This window comes from Myotis myotis, unplaced genomic scaffold (genome assembly GCF_014108235.1).
Source record: "Myotis myotis isolate mMyoMyo1 unplaced genomic scaffold, mMyoMyo1.p scaffold_m19_p_3, whole genome shotgun sequence".
Taxonomy (NCBI): Eukaryota; Metazoa; Chordata; class Mammalia; order Chiroptera; family Vespertilionidae; genus Myotis; species Myotis myotis.
In genome coordinates this window covers 103,144,361-103,163,249 of record NW_023416335.1, presented here as the reverse complement: position 1 = coordinate 103,163,249, position 18,889 = coordinate 103,144,361, and the positions used below count along the sequence as shown (strand labels likewise).

The following is an 18,889-nucleotide window of genomic DNA, read 5'->3' as shown; positions in this document are numbered from 1 at the left end:
GCCACAGAGGCCAAGCCTGGGAATTTGAACAGTCTCAGGGAGCATCTGTGACTGGGCTGGGGGTGGGGCCATCCACCCCACTATCCTGGGAACCTGACTGGTGCTTCCTTCCCTGCACAGGAGAGCTTATAGAAACTCCAGTATTACAGTTGATCCCATAGGAGGATCTCTGCCCAGCTGACAGCATCCTAATATTCTGGGCCCCTCTCAGAAGAGTAGCTCTGGGACAGGAAAACACACCCATCACTTTCCCTGAAATATGAACGGCTCCTCCCCCCTCAGGAGACCCAGAGGTCTAGACTCCTGATTTCACCTAAAGCCCTGTCAGAAACAGACTTTTTAGTGATTAAGATTGACAGCTGGTTAGTAAGCAAACATAGGAGGAGGTGATACCCAGGAAATCTGAGGAAGCCCTGGGTCCCATGCTGCTAACAAACCTACTTTAGAGGGCAGCTTGGCCCCTCCAGTGTGCAGCCAAGTCCTGTGGAGATAGACAAACTGTAGGTTGCTTGGAGCTTCAAGCAGGTTACTGAAAGTCAAAGAACAGTTTCTGACAGTGGTTAGCACTTAAGTATCTCTCGGGAAGCTCAGAATTGGCAGACAGAACAGTCAGCCACAGTCATCAAAGGGAGCTCCCAGGAGGCACTAAATTGAGTGGCGATGAATACCACTTCACTTTTTTCTCTTTTTTTCTCTTACCTTTCTTTTTCCATCTTATCTATCTGCTTTATTGATTTGTTATTATTTTAGTTTCTATTATTTTGTTCATATATCCAATTTTTCTCTTCTTCTTTCCTACTCAGTTTGTTCTTCTTTTTCTCCTGCTTTCTTATATTTACTTTCTTTTCTTATTTTGGGTCTATCTACTTTCGCCTCTATTTTCTTTTTCAAAAATTTTTCTCTTTTATTTTAAACAATTTTTCTTCCCCTGCTCTCTTATCCATTATTCTTATTTTCTTTATTTCATCTCTGCCTCTTCATATTCCTTCCCCCATCCCATTTTTTTTCTCCTCACATTTTTTCTTTCTTTCCTTCTATTACTCCTGCTCTCTTTTCTCTTTTCTCATTCACTGGTGGTTGCTTTTATTGTTATAGGGTCTTCTGTATATTTTTGTTTTATTTATTTTCTTTCATGTTTTGTGGTGTTGTATTTTGTTCTCTTCTGTCAGCACCTCTGATAACTGGAATGGTGAGCCGAGAATTTTCCCTGGGGTCGTGTCTCAAAGAATGAGCTCTGAGGACCAGAAGATTTAAGCAAAAGTGTGAAAAATGTATTACAAGCAGATTCATAATTCCCTCATGGGGGGGGGGGCAATAATGGGATGCCCCATCTCAAACCTTGTAATCCATGAGTATATATTTGCTACAAACCTGTTTCTATATCCATCCGTGTCATCACCTGATTGATTCCTTCATTTGTTTTTGCCAAGTAACAGACCTGAGCTTTCCCTGTTTCTTTGTTCTTTCTCTGTTCATGAACTTTCTCTGTTTCTATGCCTTCGTACACCTTGTTGCTGCAGCTCTCTCTTGTTTTCCCATCCCTTCCACTTTGAGTCCAGAAACATTTTAGTATTTCTGCATGGTTGGTTCCTGTGATTAGGCTTGCTCAAACTGCCATGTCTTCCCCTGCCTATGTTCCACAGGCCTTTGTTTTCCACTGCCCTGTCTGCCTGCATTTCAAGTTAACCCTCTCACCTCCACAACAGTTTGCATGACATTTTCGGGAGTGAGCTTCATAATCAGCCAGCCTAAGAGAAGATTCCACCCATAAATGGGACAACAACATTTAAGACCCAATTACAACAGGAGAACCCCAAACAACTCAAACAAGGGGCTTTCCTAGAGCACGTAGCTCAAGAGATCTGAGATTACACCACTGGGCCCCACAGAACACCTACTGCATAAGATGACCCCACAAAGTCTGGGAGGCATAGCAGTTTGATTACAAACAAATACAAGGGGAGCAAAAATGAGTTAGAAACAAATACAAGGGGAGCACAAATGAGAGACAAAGAAACAATCTCCAAACAAAAGAAAAGGATGAATCACCAGAAAAGAAACTAAATAAGATGGAGGTAATCAATTTGTCAGATAAACAATTTAAAGTAATGACTATGAGGGTGTTCAAAAAACTCAGTGAGACTATGTTCAATTAATATTTGACAAAGGAGGTATGAACATACAATGGAGTGAAGACAGTCTCTTCAATAAATGGTGTTGGGAAAATTGGACAGATACATGCAAAAAGATGAAACTAGACCACCAGTTTACACCATACACAAAAATAAACTCAAAATGGATAAAGGACTTAAACATAAGACAGGAAACCATAAAAATACTGGAGGAATCCACAGGCAGCAAAATCTCAGACATATGCCAAAGCAATTTCTTCACTAATACTGCTCCTAGAGCAGTGGAGACTAAAGAGAAAATAAACAAATGGGACTACATCAAAATAAAAAGCTTCTGCACAGCAAAAGAAACTATCAACAAAACAACAAGAAAGCCCACTGCATGGGAGAACATATTTGCCAATGTTATCATGGATAAGGGCTTAATCTCCAACATTTACAGGGAACTCATGCAACTTAACAAAAGGAAGATAAACAACCCAATCAAAAAATGGGCAATGGACCTAAATAGATACTTTTCAAAAGAAGACAAAGGAAGGCCAAGAGACATATGAAAACATGCTCAAAGTCACTAATTATCTGAGAGATGCAAATCAAAACGTCAATGTGGTACCATCTCACACCTGTCAGAATGGCTATCATCAACAAATCAACAAATGACAAGTGCTGGAGAGGATGCGGAGAAAAAAGAACCTTCGTGCACTGCTGGTGGGAATGCAGACTGGCGCAGCCACTGTGGAGAACAGTATGGAGCTACCTCAAAAAACTAAAAGTGGAACTCCCATTTGACCCAGTGATCCCACTTCTAGGAGTATATCCCAAGAAACTAGAAACATCAATCAGAAAGGATATATGCACCCCTATGTTCATAGCGGTACAATTCACCATAGCTAAGATTTGAAAACAACCTAAGTGACCACCAGCAGATGAGTGGATTAAAAAGCTGTGGTACATCTACACAATGGTACACTACGCTGCTATAAAAAAGAAGGAATTTTTACCATTTGAAACAGCGTGGATGGAACTGGAGACCATGATGCTAAGCGAAATAAGCCAGTCAGAGAAAGATAAATATCACATGATCTCACTCATTTATGGAATATAATGAACAACATATACTGATGAACAAAAACAGATCCAGAGACAGAGAAGCATTGATCAGACCATCAAACCTCAGAGAGAAGGAAGGGGAGGGTGGGGGTAAGGGTGAAAAATCAACCAAAGGACATGTATGCATGTATATAAGCCTATCTAATGGACACAGACAACAGGGGGGTGAGGTCATGAGTTGGGGGGAGGTGTTGGAGGGTATTGGGGGGATAAGGATACATATGTAATATCTTAATCAATGAAGAAATTTAAAAAAAAATCAGTGAGAACTATAAACGACTTATGTGAACTACAGCAGCACAAGAAGAGAGGTAGAAACCATCAACAAGAATCAAAGAGAGGGGTTTCTCTGAGAGAGAATGTGTACAGGGGAAGATTTCTTCTTGGTCAAGAGAAACATATTCTCTCTACTGTAAATATGTGTTCAGCCTCCCCACTTATTTTAGGAGAAATTGACACTGAGGTTACCCTACTTAAAAATATTATGAACTCTTTTGTTTATTTATTTATTTTTTTAGTAATGAATTCGGACATTTTCTAGGTGAAGAATTAATTCTCCACTCCATTTCCTTAGAAATATTTTTTTAGCTTTATTTTGATGATTAGAAAATATAGAGGATATGTTTTGGGTATATATATATATATAATATTGCTGGTGCAGTGTTATCGTCATATCAATGCTAAATTAACATTGCTTTGTATTTATATATATATATGCCCAATATGCAAATTGTCCCCATGGGAGTTCAACCAGGAAACCTATCACTCACTATGATGTGCGCTGACCACCAGGAGGCACCGCAGAACAAAGGAAGGCCCCGGTTGGCAGCCAGAAGCCAGGGAAGGGAGGCCCCAGCCAGCAGCCAGAAGGCCCTGATTGGCCCTGATCACCGGCCAGGCCTAGGGACCCTACCCATGCATGAATTTTGTGCACTGGCTCTCTAGTTATTTATAAGTGGTTATACACTGTTATCTCTTTCAACCACAACTTACAGCAAAAAGAATTAAACTTTATTTATTACAGTCTATTCAAAAATTTGTTAAAAAATTATATGTAATATCTAATACAAACCTTATTATACTCTGATTTTTAAATTATTATTATATTACAATACATCATATATTATTACTTTGAAAATGGGGGAATTACAGCATAGACAGATTGAGTATATTCCCAATGTCATATAGCTGGTATGTGGCACAGCTGAGATTAGAACCCAAGTTTTTCTAACTCCTGGATCTATATCATCTCCATTAAGCAGTATGAAATTTTATTGTCATTTCTGGACACAAAGATAAGACTTGAATTGTTTCCAATTACAATATCATAATTAGTGGGCAAGATAAGAATTTACTTCAGAATGTCTGGTTCCTAATACCATGCTCTCTACATGGCATATCTTAAAATGCATGAACAACACAAGGAATAAACAAATCCACAATGAAACTAAACCCCTAAATATTCAATGTTTATTCATTTTATTCTGAGTTCTAGCAAGTAATGGACCTAGTTACAAATAAATTCTAATAAACAAGTTCTAACATTATTAGATAATGATGTTCTTTATGAATGATCATGCTAAAGTTATTCATAGCATCTTTTGTTTTGCTATTTAGTATCTTTATTCTTAATAATTAAAAAAAATTCAGTTATATTCTTATTTAGAAGATTTATAAGGTGAAAACACTAAAGTAAATCTATCCTGTAGATACCAGACGTAAGAATTATACATTTAAAAATCAGGCAATTTATTAGTATATTTTTTCTTAATGATTTTGTCAATGTCAAAATAAAAATATCTAGCCCTGGCCAGTGTCACTCAGTTGGTTGGAGGGTCATGGGTTCGATTCCCAGACATAGCACATTCTAGGCTGCTTGTTTGGTCCCCATGTGGTGCATGTAAGAGAGGCAACCAATTGATGTTTCTCATATCTCTCTCTCTCTCTTTCATCCTTCCATGCTCCCAGGAACAAGCTGGAATTACAACTGAAATAGGGAAAGGCTTCCTGAATAATCAATGGAAAACTCACAGGAGAGAACCCTGATACCCAAGGACCAAAGGTGGAGACCACATAGAGACTGGTAGGAGGGACAGAAGTGTGAAAGGGCTGGCTGGGCACCCACAGACAGGAGGGATATCTCAGCTGTGTGTGTGTGTGTGGGGGGGGTGTGCCACTGAGAAATCTGAGATCTAATCCTAAAGCTGGGCTCCCCAGCAGAGAGCACCAAACTGAGGAGGGTACCCACATAACATCTAACTGTTAAAAGCAGTGGGGTGCTGTCTGCCAGGGAGTGGCAGCTGAAAGTTCCGGCACCCTCTTAAAGGGCCAATGCACAAAAATTCCCTGTGGAGTCACCCATCTTGTGCTCTGGCAGAGGAAGAGTGAAGTGGACTGGAGCTGTGAGAGCAGAACCCAGGACTGGGGACTCAAGGGATAGAGCTCAGAAGGCAGACATCCCAAGTTTCCTGGGCTGAGTAATTCTCTCACACAGCGGAGGACATCTTTCCCACATAGACATCTGCCTTGACCTGGGGCAGGGGGGCGGAGACAGTGGATACGCCCTATTGGAAAATACCTTGCCCTGAGGCCACTTAAGAGATTAAAAATAAGAATTATCCTCCAGGCAGAAGCAACTGCCCCACCCTGTTGAAAAAAACTCTCACCGCACCTGAGTACAACTACCTGGGGGCAATTCAAGTTGCAATCCTATTAGTCTGTAGTCAGAGGCAGTCTCTGGAAGCTTTGAATCTTTGCTTGATCTCATTAGTCAGAAATAGCCTTTAACACTGCACTAGAGATTGAGAGGTATAGAAGACCTACCTAAAACATAGTCACAAACCCAAATAGACAACCAAAATGAGGAAAGAAAGAAACAAGCCCCAAATGAAAGAACTAGCAAATTCTCCAGAAGAGATAAATGAAGCAGAGATAAGAAATTTATCTGAAACAGAGTTCAGAGTAATAATGGTAAAAATGTTCAACAGTATGAAAAAAGATATAGTAACTATAAAAAAAGAACAGTCTGAGATAAAGAATGACAGAATACAAATAAATAACACATTGAAGGAATACACAGCAGATTAGTTGGGAAGCTGAGGATCAAATCAGTGAATTAGAAGACATAGATGAAAATATCACTCAATTAGAGAACCAAAAAGAAAAAACAATTAAAAAATAGGAGGACAGCTTAAGGGAGCTGTGGGACAATGTGAAACGTAACAATATTAGAGTAGTAGGTGGGTCAGCAGAGGTAGAAAGGGAGAAAGGAATAGAGAAGGTGTTTGAAGAAATAATAGTAAAAAACTACCCTAACCTGGTAAAGGAAAAAGTCACACAAGTTCAGGAGGCTCAGAGAACCACAAACAAGAAAAACCCAGAGACAGAGACGGGGTGCCGGAGCAAGGCGCATGCGCAGATCTCGGGCGGTTGGGTCAGCTGACCTGCGGGACAACGGAGCGGATTTAGGCCGCTCTCCTCTTGGGGGTCGCCGCCGCCATGGCTAGTCAGTCGCAGGGCATCCAGCAGCTGCTGCAGGCCTAGAAGCGGGCTGCCGAGAAGGTGTCCGAGGCCCGCAAGCGAAAGAACCAGAGGCTGAAGCAGGCCAAAGAAGAGGCTCAGGCAGAAATTGAACAGTACCGCGTGCAGAGGGAGAAAGAATTCAAGGCCAAGGAAGCTGTGGCTCTGGGATCCCACGGCAGTTGCAGCACTGAAATGGAGAAGGAAACCCAGGAGAAGATGCCCATCCTCCAGACCTACTTCCGGCAGAACAGGGATGAAGTCCTGGACAACCTCTTGGCCTTTGTGTGTGACATCCGGCCAGAAATCCATGAAAACTACCGCATAAGTGGATAGGGAAGAAGAAAGAAGCACCTGTTCTATGGGTTGGCATCTTATATGCCTCCATGGAATATGAAGCTTTTGCAAAGCTTGAGTTATAATCTTGTGAAAAGGCATTAAATTATTTCTGTGTACTGTATAGTAGGTCCTTTTGCTTTTGGGAGAACAGCAAATCTAGTTTCTTTCTATAAACTTAGAGTAGAGTTTATCCAAAGATTTCATCTTTTTACCTCATATTTCTTAGAAAGTTAATGAGTATACTTTGTTTTTATATGCCTTTTAACTGAAGCAACATATAAATATATATAACAATACTGACTTTTTCTTTCTTAGACATGGTAAGAAACACTTTTTTTTTTTTTAAAGAAAGAAAGGGATTAAATTAATTTTTTCCCTTAAGCTTTCTTGAAGGTCAGGGGCTTTATCTATGAAAAAGTAGTAAATAGTTGTTTGTAACCTGTGTAAAGCAGCAGCCAGCCTTAAAATACGAATAGTCCTTTCTGGTGAAGGGTTAGAACAATGAATAGTAGTATAATTGTTTGGGCTGCTTTTAGTATTAATCCAAATTACTAGATGATAGAATTCAAGAACTTGTTACATGTTGTTACTTGGTGTACTGATAATCATTTAAAAGTAAAGACTTTGTCATGCAAAAAAAAAAAAAAAAAAAAAAAAAAAAAGAAAAACCCAAACAGACCCATGCCCAGACACATCATAATTAAAATGACAAAAATTAAAGACAGAGAGAGAATTTTAAAGGCAGCAAGAGAAAAGAAAACTGTTACCTACAAAAGAGCTCACATAAGGCTGACACCTGATTTCTCATCAGAAACTCTACAGGCCAGAAGGGAATGCTCCAATCAAAAGATGTAGGGTAGCTGAATGGATATAAAAACATGACCCAACTATAAGCTGTCTACAAGAGATCCACCTCAAAACAAAAGACACACATAGGATGAAAAAAAAAATTTCCATGCAAATGGAAAAGAAAAAAAAAGCTGGAGTAGCAATACTCATATCCAACAAAATAGACTTTAAGAGCATCATACTAAGCGAAATAAGCAAGTCAGAGAAAGATAAATATATGATCTCACTCATTTGTGGAATATAATGAACAATATAAACTGATGAACAAAAATAGAGCCAGAGGGGAAAAATATTCTAGAACAGCAGTTCTCAACCTGTGGGTCACGACCCCTTTGGGGGATCGAACAACCCTTTCACAGGGGTCACCTAAGACCATCGGAAAACACATATATAATCACATTAATCACATTTTGTTTTTGTGATTAATCACTATGCTTTAATTATGTTCAATTTATAACAATGAAAATGCATCCTGCATATCAGATATTTACATTACGATTCATAACAGTAGCAAAATTACAGTTATGAAGTAACAATGAAAATAATTTTATGGTTGGGGGTCACCACAACATGAGGAACTGTATTAAAGGGTTGCGGCATTAGGAAGGTTGAGAACCACTATTCTAGAATGTAATAGAAGTAATCCTGTTATTTGCAGATTTTTAATATTTCCTACAACTTTTGTGTTATCATACTATGTTAGTACAGTGTTGGTAATATTATTATACTTAAAATCCTTTTATTCTTGATAATAGTAGCCCAGTGCACAAAAATTTGTGCACTCGGGGGTGAGGGTGAGGGGTGGGCCAGACCCCTCAGCCTGACCTGCACCCTCTGTCATGTTCCGGGACCCCGGCCACTCCTGGCCTAGGCACAGGCCTACAGGCTTGGGGCGGCCTGGCTCTCAAGGCCCCATTTTATCAAGAGAACAAAGTCGGCGTTAGTTACAGCCCTCACCGAACCCAATACACTGCATCTATGCATACAACTGCCTCGTTCATGTGCCTGCTTCGCCCTACTGAATTACTAACATCTTGAGGACATAGCTTTGTCTTATCCTGCTTCACCTTCAGTGCCTGGCCTGGTGCCAGGGACCTGAGAGGGTTTGCTGAGTGAGTGAATGAATGAGCAAGTGAATGAGTGAATGAATAAGCAAGTAAGTGAATGAGCAAGCAGCTACCGGTGGGGATAGTTCGCATTCCGCTCTGGGCTGCCTGACACAAACCTCGGGAAGTTCCTGCCCTGCTCTCAGCGGCCCCTTGCCTCTCTCCTGGCTGCATAGTTTGCACTCTGCTCTTGGGCCATTTGTGTGCGGGGCCAATGGCAGATCGCTGTGGTCCCACCCGCCAGCCCTGGGTTGGTCCCATACGGGCCACCTGCTGCCCGGGTCGCAGATAGCAAGCCCAGATGGCAGCGGGGCAGGCAGGATGGCGCTGTCCCACCCTGCCTGCAGTATGCAAATTAGCCGTCATCTTTGTTGGCAGTTAACCGCCATCTTGGTTGGCAGTTAATTTGCATATTGTCATGATTAGCCAATGGGAAGTGTATTGGAGGTACGGTTAATTACCCTATTTGTCTTTTGTTAGATAGAATATTAATGTATATTGCATGTAATATTATTATATGTAAGAACATTTTTCTTGAATAATTGATGTTTATTACATGTAACATTATTATATTTAAAATAATTTTTCTTGAAATAAAAAAACTGAAAAAATTTTAAAAATAAAAATATTAAAAAAATAATCAAATTAATAAAAAAATAAAAAAATAAATACATCAAGTGAGAATTAAAAAATAAATAAATAAATGAATAAAAAAGAAAGATATTTAAACTATTTTAATATAGGGAAAACAACAAAGTAAAGAATGCAGGTATAGTAAATCATATTTAGAGACTTATAAATTAGATTTCATGGTTAGCCTACTGTTGTTCTACAGAGCTGATTTAGGTAGATTGCACTGATCCTTGGTGATTATATCTGTCATTCAAGATCCCAATCTGCTTCTGTCTTATAAAAGGCCTTTATGAATAAGACATTATAAAAGATACATTAACCATAGTGTAACTGTAAATCACTGTTTTGCACATTGGAAAAACTTAGGGATATTTAGACACTCTTATGGCTTTGGGGCACTTCCTTTCAACCCTTCCTCCATTTAGCATTCCCAGAAGTCCTGCCCTGCTTAACTTTTTCTTTGAAGCATTTAATATACCAATTAAAATATTTGTTTGTAATCCATGTCCTTCCATCAAAATATGTTTCATGATATGAAGGTTGTCTTCTAGCTTAGAACAGTGCCTTACAGATAGTTGTTAAATGAATGGATAAAGAAATTAATGAAAGGCAAATAAATAATTGAAGCAAGGCATGGAGATTAAGAGGATCAAATAATTTCTCCAGCTGAGATACTTCATGACAGCATGGTTTGTAGCACTCCTGTAGCAAATATTTAACTCTTCCCTTTACAACCTTATCTTTACCAACAAACTGACAGTTGATAGTTAAGAAATGACAATTTATCTCTACTTTCCTACCAGCCTTTGTCTTTTCACAGCATCCTTCTGTGATTAGTGGGGACACTGTGCTTTGTATCTGTCCTCTGAATTTTTTTCTTCCACAGATAGCACTATGCCTTCAATAAATAAACCTACTGATAAGTTTAGATTCTTTTTGTCCTGTGTGAACCTTCATACTTAATGAATGGGATCCATTTCCAAGATATACAAACGTAAATGACATGTGCTGAATTAATGGTCCTAAATACTACTATTCTAAAATGAAAAAGCAGCTGAAGCATATTAAATTTTATAAAATATGCTAGTGGCCCGGTGCACAAAAATTTGTGCACTCGGGGGTGAGGGGGGAGTGTCCCTCAGCCCGGCCTTCACCCTCTCCTGGGACCCCTGGAAGGATGTCCTACTGCCGGTTTATAGGAATTGTGCCTAAACTGGCAGTCAGACATCCCTTTCACAATCTGGGACTGCTGGCTCCTAACCACTCACCTGCCTGCCTGCCTGATTGCTCCTAACCACTCTGCATGCCAGCCTGCTTGCCCCCAACTTCCCCCCGCCGCCAGCTTACTCACCCCAAATTCCCCCCCCCCACCAGCCTGATCACCCCAAACTGCCCCCCGTACCAGTGTGCTCACCCCAACTACCCACCCTGCCGGCCTGCTTGCCCCTAACTGTCCCCCCCTCCTGGCCTGCTTGCCCCCAACTGGCCCCCTGCTGGCCTGCTCACTCCAAATGGCTCCATCTTTTATTCCATTTGTGTCCTTTCCACCCCTAGGTTAATGTCGTGTCCTTAATATGTGGGTATGAGATGGCTCTGTGACTGAGTTGGGAAACCTTTCATGTTTCTCTTTCCTTTCCTTTCATCTCAGGATAACTGGGCTCTGCGGTTTGTGTGGGACCAAAGGCCCTGGGAATACAATGCTGAGCCCTCTGAACTCATTTTATTCTTTATTGTATTATTTGATTCCTGGGGCTGAATTAAACATGAAAACAGAAGAAAATATACCCTTAGATGTAGAATCTGAGTCATTACCTGGAGATTTCTGCGGGAGTTGACACTGAGGCATGAGACACATGTGTTTATTGGTCAGTTTCCTCAGCTATGGAATGAAGGTTGATCCTGCCCCTCGGATCCTTTGGAGGTTGGATATGATGCATCCAGAGGGATTAACTGGCAGCTCTGAGAGAAAGATCAGAAGTCAACAGACACTTGTTTCCTTTACTCAGACAGAGTTAGAAAAACACAACTCCTTTTATCATAACAGCAGCAAGGGCCATGCCTGTGGGAGGAGGAGCAGGGAACCAGGGCTTTCCCCTTGGTCCTTCCCTGCCCTCCCTCCCTCCATCCCTGCACTGGTCCAGCTGCTATCGCTATCATGGAACTGCTCAACTCAGACTCTGATCGCGCTGCTGGAACTGCACACGGGGCGGGGCCCCCGCGATCACTGCACCCACCTGAGCCCCGCCGGCCAGGGCCATGCACAGGGGCCTGGATGGTGGCTCCCCCTGTCCTGCCCTGCCTTCAGTATGCAAATTAGCCGCCATCTTTGTTGGCGGTTAATTTGCATATTGCTCTGATTGGCTGGTGGGCGTAGTGAAAATACGGTCAATTTGCATTTTTGTCTTTTATTAGATAGGATATAACAGCCAAATATAAAAGCGTTTCACAGAGCAGCAATAAAACTTGATTTACATAAAGACTGAAATGCAATATGTTACGATATCCTCACACTGCAAAACTAAGCAGTACAGAGATGCTAAAATAAATCATGTGTGATGTGCAATATATGTATAAACATATACAATACAATTTACATGTTATAATGTACCAGCTAAATTTGCCAGAAAGTTAATAAAGTAGGATCTGATAAAAATGTTTCCTGTAACTTTCACTGCAGTAAAAGCTCAACCTCTGGAACATTTCATGGAAGTTCTATATTCATGGGAGAGAAATTTGCCATTATTGCTTTTACATAAAGAGAGAGTCATAATAGGTGTAAATCTGTGATATTCAGTTCTAAGATAAGACACACACATACAGAAGAATACAGAAATCACATGATTTCCCCCTAAGTTACATGGACACGTAAGTAATATTGGTAGCACACTTTCAAAATCTTTGACATATTTCACATATCTAGAACAAATACTCCAAAAATTTATATGGAAGCAAGAAAGACCCCAGATACCCACAGCAAGAAGAACAAAGTTGGAAAAATCACAATACCAGATATTAAGTTATACTACTAAACCACTGTACTCAAAACAGCCTGGTATTGGCATAGTAACTGGCATATAGATCAATGGAACAGAACAGAAAACCCAGAAATTAACCTAAGTCATTATACTCAATTAATATTTGACAAAAGAGGCAAGAACATACAATAAAGTAAAGACAGTCTCTTCAATAAATGGTGTTGGGAAAATTGGACAGATACATGCAAAAAACCCACCAATTTACACCATAAGCAAGAATAAACTCAAAATGGATAAAAGACTTAAATGTAAGCCGTGAAACCATAAAAATCATAGAAGAAACCATAGGCAGCAATATATCAGACTTCTCTTGCAGCAATATGTTTATGGGTACATCTCCCAGGGCAAAGGTAATTATGGGGGAAATTAACAAAAAGGACTACATGAAAATAAAAAGCTTCTGCAAAGCAAAAGAAACCATTTACAAAACAAAAAGTAAACCCACTGTATGGAAGAACACATTTTGCAGTGACACATCTGATAAAGGGTTAATATCTAAATAAATAAGGAACTCATACAACTTAACAAAAGGAAGACAATCCAATTAAAAAATGGGCAAAGGACCTAAATAGACACTTGTCCAAAGTAGACATTCAGATGACCAAGAAATATATGAAAAAAAATGCTGAAAGTCACTGATCATCAGAGAGATGCTAATTAAAATGGCAAGGAGGTATCACCTCATACCTGTCAGAATGTCTACCATCAAAAAATAAACAAATGTAAAGTGCTGGTAAGGATGTGGAGAAAAGGGAACCCTAGTACACTGCTGGTGGAAATGCAGACTGGTGGATACACTGTGGAAAGCAGTATGGAATTTCCTCAAAAAATTAAATATGGAACTCTCATTTGACCCAGTGATCTCACTTCGAGGAATATATTCTAAGAAACTCAAAACACCAATCATAAAGAATGTATGCACCCCTATGTTCATAGCAGCACAATTTACAATAGCTAAGATCTGGAAACAATCTAAGTGCCCATCAGTAGATGAGTTGATGTAACATGGAATACTATGCAGGAGTAAAAAGAAGGTTCTCTTATCCTTTGAGACAACATGAAGAGACCTGGAGAGTATTATGCCAAGCAAAATAAGTCAGTTAGGGAAAGACAAGTATCACATTATCTCACTCATATATGAAATCTAATGAACAAAATAAGCTGATGAACAAAATAGATCCAAAACACAGAATCAGAGAACAGACTGCAGAAACTCAGAGGGAAGGCTGAGCAGTGTGTGTGGGTGGGGGACTGGGGTGGGGAGTGATCAACCAAAAAACTTGTGTGTTATATATATATAACACATGGACACTGACAATAGGGTGGTGAAGGCCTGGGGTGGGGGGTGGGGAAGGCTGGAATGGGTCAGTGTGGGGAAAAGGGGGACATATGTAATATTTTCAACAATAAATATTTAACAATTAAAAAAATAATATGTTTGGCCAGATTAGCCGGTACCCAAGTTAAATTTTTCATATCTAATAACTAGGGAGACAGATATTATTTCCACTAGGAAAGCCAAAAAGAAGATAATCTTATATAATAAGGATCCTATATAATTCTATATAATAAAAGCCCAGTGAACGAAATGGCAGAATGACCAGAGACCAGAACGACGGTGGCTCCTGGCCCGGACCAGCCCTGCCCCCCAGCGGGGACCCCCACCCTGACTGGGGGCGTGGCCAGCCTGCAAAATATCAGAGGCCCCTCGCCCAGACAAGCCCCACCCCTCAGCAGGGACCCCCATCCTGATCAGGGGAGTGGCCGGCCTGTAAACTGTCCGTGGCCCCTCACCCAGGCCGGGCCTGCCCCTCAGCAGGGACCCTTACCCCAATCAGGATCCCCCATCAGGGCAGGCCAGCCAGTCCTCACCTGTGCACCAGGCCTCTATCGGATATAATAAAAGGGTAATATGCAAATTGACCCTAACGGGAGAATGACCAGAACAACCGCTGTACCAGTCACTAAGAGGTGCACTGACCACCTCTCAGTCCCTTTCCCCAGCCAGCAGCCTTCAATTGCCTGATGGTGAACAGGGAGCCAGGGATGGGTGTTAGGGGACGTGGGCAGCACCAGGCCAAGGCCCCTGCCCCGCCAGTCTCCCCACACACAGAGGGCAACCCATAGCAGGGTGGGGGCCGGTGAGTGGGTGGGAACAGCTGGCCTGTCTCAGTCCCTTCCCCTGGCTGTCAGGCGCTGATCAACAGATGGTGAACAGGGAACCTGGGGTAGGTGGCAGTGGGGGGCAGGGCCAGCAGGCAGCTGGGGAAGATGGCCCTGATAGCAGGCCAGGCCTAGTAACAATATTTGTGCACATGAATTTTGTGCACCAGGCCTCTAGTAACAATATAAAAATTATTTTATATACATTCAATCAATAACAATTAGGTGATATAAGAACAAGGTTTGAGCAGCATCAATATATAAACATACAGTCTGTGTTGTCATTTTGGGATAGCTGTCTGCCTCTATGGTTTGCAGCTTCTCATCCTGAAAAATCTTTGATTTCCACTGCACATGGAGGGTTGTGTCAGACAGGTAGTGTCCATTCATTGTTAGGTGCCTGATTAAGTAAGGTTCCTTTTAGCATAGTTGGAGAGAATTTTTCCCAATGGATAAAAATCCCTTGGTTATAAGTTATGGTCTTTGAAATCTTTGTCTCATGGGAATACTGTGAAATGAATGTTACTAATTTATCAGTTTATATAATAATGCAGAATGTCTTATTTTTAGTTTTCCTTAAATTTGGAAAACAAAAGGATTTTAGAAACCAGCAATATTTTAAACAATCATAAGAATAATAATTATGCTCAATCCATTTATTTCCATAACCATTTGTGTTTATCCTGATTTGTGTTTGCCATTATTTTTTATGCATTCAGTTATTCCTTAGAGTCCTATAAATCTTCATCCAGTTCAAAGATATGACCTGCTTAGAAACCTGTAATTTAGAGTAAGTCAGAATCCTTTTCATGGATTTTTCTAAAGATGTAAAATATCTGCAAATGCATCAGAGTAAAACAATGACTGCCTATAAATGACAAAACTTAAAGTGGCACGGTTAAAGATTTGATTATAATGCAACTGATAAAAAATTTTGCTTTTCTATAAGTTATGACATTCCAAAATAACAATTTATTGGTCGATAATAATTACTGTAAAATGACATACAGAATAACATAAAGTCTATCTCTATATAGATTCAATATATAATTTCAACATATAAAGAACAAATAGTATGTAAAATTTTAAAGCATTGCACATGGCTTATGTGAAGTATGCATTGAGCATTAGAAATAATTCATAGACTCCCAATGTCTGAAGTATTAGTGCTGGGTACCCCCACAGGTAACCATCACTCTTGGCTTGCTCTGTAGCACTGATTGGACACCTGTTAACCCTGAGAATTTCCTGTTTGAACTTTACTCTGAATCTTTGCAAGTTCCTTTCTGGAGCAGACTGAAATTTCTAGAACATCGATTTTGATAAATTATATATATACACATATAACATAGTTATCATTAGAAATTTTTATTTGACAAAGCTTCCCATGTAATTTCATATATATTAAATCAGCTTAATTTATTTTAAAATCTAGAGGCCTGGTGCACAAAAATTTGTGCACTGGGGGGGGGGGGGCGGGGGTGGTCCTCTCAACCCATCCTGAGCCCTCTCACAGTCCAGGAGCCCTCGGGGGATGTCCAACTGACAGCTTAGTCCTGGTCTCCAGCTGCCATCTGGCCTCCCTCTGCAGGCAGTGACTGGAGGGCCAATCGGGGACAGCACCAGCTGGTGAGTGGTCAGCCCCACCCCCCCATTGCTGCCGCCCTGCTGTCGGCTGCTGGTGGCCTCCCTCTGTGGGAGGCGACCAAGGGATGGTGCTGGCTGGTGAATGGCCGGCCCCACTTCCCCATCGCCCCACCACTGCTGGTTGCCGCCCCTCCAATCACTGCCCCCTCCCTCTGCCCGCTGGCACTCACCTTGGCTGGCCTGGTGCCACCCACTCAACACCCCTCACCCCCTGCCAACCTGTCATTCTGCCATTTGGTCGGTTTGCATATTAGGCTTTTATTATATAGGACATTTATTTTAAAGAAGAGAAAACAAATCCTTGAGGTATTCCTGGGCCCATTGGAATGACTCAAAGTCATTTTTCAGTTAAAAATTCTTTTAAAATTTATACTTTGGAAGGTTGTCTATTATACTTAACCAAAAGATTATATCATAAACTCTTTTCAAGTCTAGGTAAAACAAACACATATTTTATGGTAATAACTAAAATACATTAATCAAATGTAAAAACAGTTTTGATATTAAATATTTTGTCCAGACTATAGGATTTTCTTAATTTATATATTTAATTTTTTAGGCAAATAAAAGATTATATCCTGGTAATTCCATCCAGAGGCTGAAAATTTCCCATATGTAATACACAGAAAAACACATATCACCTAAAGACAATATACATAAAGATCATATATTTAATTCAAATTACTAATTTTTACAGAGAAAACGTAAAATTTTTTTGATAAATTAAAACCTTCACAAACTTTTGTTAACTTCACATCATTTTACAAATTTTTCTACAATTTTCACAGATCTTCGTACCTATCTCTATATATAAAAGGCTAAAATGCTAAGTGTCCGACCATTCGACTGTTCAACCAACCATTTGACCGTTCGACTGATAGCTATGACACAAACTGATTTCCAGTTTTATGCCATTGTGACCTGAGAAGATGCTTGATATGATTTCTATCTTCTTGAATTTGAAGAGACTTTGCCTGTGACCCAATATATGGTCTATCTTTGAAAATGACCCATGTGCACTTGAGAAGAATGTATATTCTATAGCTTTGGGGTGAATGTTCTAAAGATGTCAATTAATTCCACCTGATCTAGTGAGTCATTTAGGATTGACGTTTCTTTGCTGATTTTATTTAGAGGATTTGTCCAGTAGTGTTAGTGGGGTATAAAAGTCCACTAATGCCCTAACTGGTTTGGCTCAGTGGATAGAGCATCAGCCTGCAGACTGAAAAGTCCCAGGTTCGATTCTAGTCAAGGGCATGTACCTTGGTTGCAGGCACATCCCCAGTAGGAGGTGTGCAGGAGGCAGCTCATCAATGTTTCTAACTCTCTATCCCTCTCCCTTCCTCTCTGTAAAAATATCAATAAGATATATTAAACAAAAAAGTCCACTACTATGACTGTATTGCTGTCAATATCTCCCTTGATATCCTCCAGAAGTTTTTTATGTATCTAGGTTCTCTTGTATTGGGTGTGTATATGTTTACCAGAGTTATTTCTTCTTGTTGAATTGCTCCCTTTAGTATTATGAAGTAGCCTTCCTTATCTCTTATTATGTACTTCACTTTGAGATCTAATTTGTCAGATATAAGTAGTGCTACCCCAGCTTTTTTTTCATTTTCATTTGCCTGAAAAACCCTTTTCTATCCTGTCACCATCCATCTGCATGTGTCTTTTTTTCTGAGGTGGGTTTCCTGTAGACAGCAGATATATGGATCATGTTTTCTTATTCACTCAGCTACACTATGTCTTTTGTTTGGGGCATATAATCCATTTACATTTAAAGTTATTATTGATAGGTACTAGTTTTTCGCCATTTTTATTCTTTACCCCTGTGTTCCTTCTTCGCTTCCTATTTCTTCGGTTTACAGCAGACCTTTTAGCATTTATTGCATTGCCAGTTTGTTGGTAATAAACTCCCTTAGTCCTTTTTTGTCTGTGAAGCTCCTTATTTCACCCTCAATTTTGATTGATAGCCTTGTGGGTACAGTATTCTTGGATTCAGACCCTTCCTTTGCATGACTTTGTATATTTCATTCCTTTCCCTTCTGGCCTGATGTGTTTCTGTTGATAAATCAGTTGCTAGTCTGATGGGGGATCCTTTGTAGGTAACTTTCTGTCTCTCTCTGGCTGCTTTTAAGATTCTTACTTTGTCCTTGGTGTTTGCCGATTTAACTATAATGTTCCTTGGCATCTGTCTTTTGGGGTTCATTTTGTTTGGGACTCTGTGAGCTTCTCGGACTTGTGTTAGTTTTTATTTTCCTATATCAAGGAAGTTTTCTGTCATTATTTCTTCAAACAGGTTTTTTATTCCTTGCTCATTTTCCTATCCTCCTGGCACCTGTATTATGCGAATGTC

The 18,889-nt window shown here is 40.2% G+C and overlaps 1 pseudogene; it reads left to right on the top strand.

Annotated features, from left to right (window-relative positions):
* The first annotated feature begins 6,725 nt into the window (after positions 1-6,725).
* Positions 6,726-7,221, top strand: LOC118651842 (annotated as a pseudogene).
* The last annotated feature ends 11,668 nt before the right edge of the window (positions 7,222-18,889 follow it).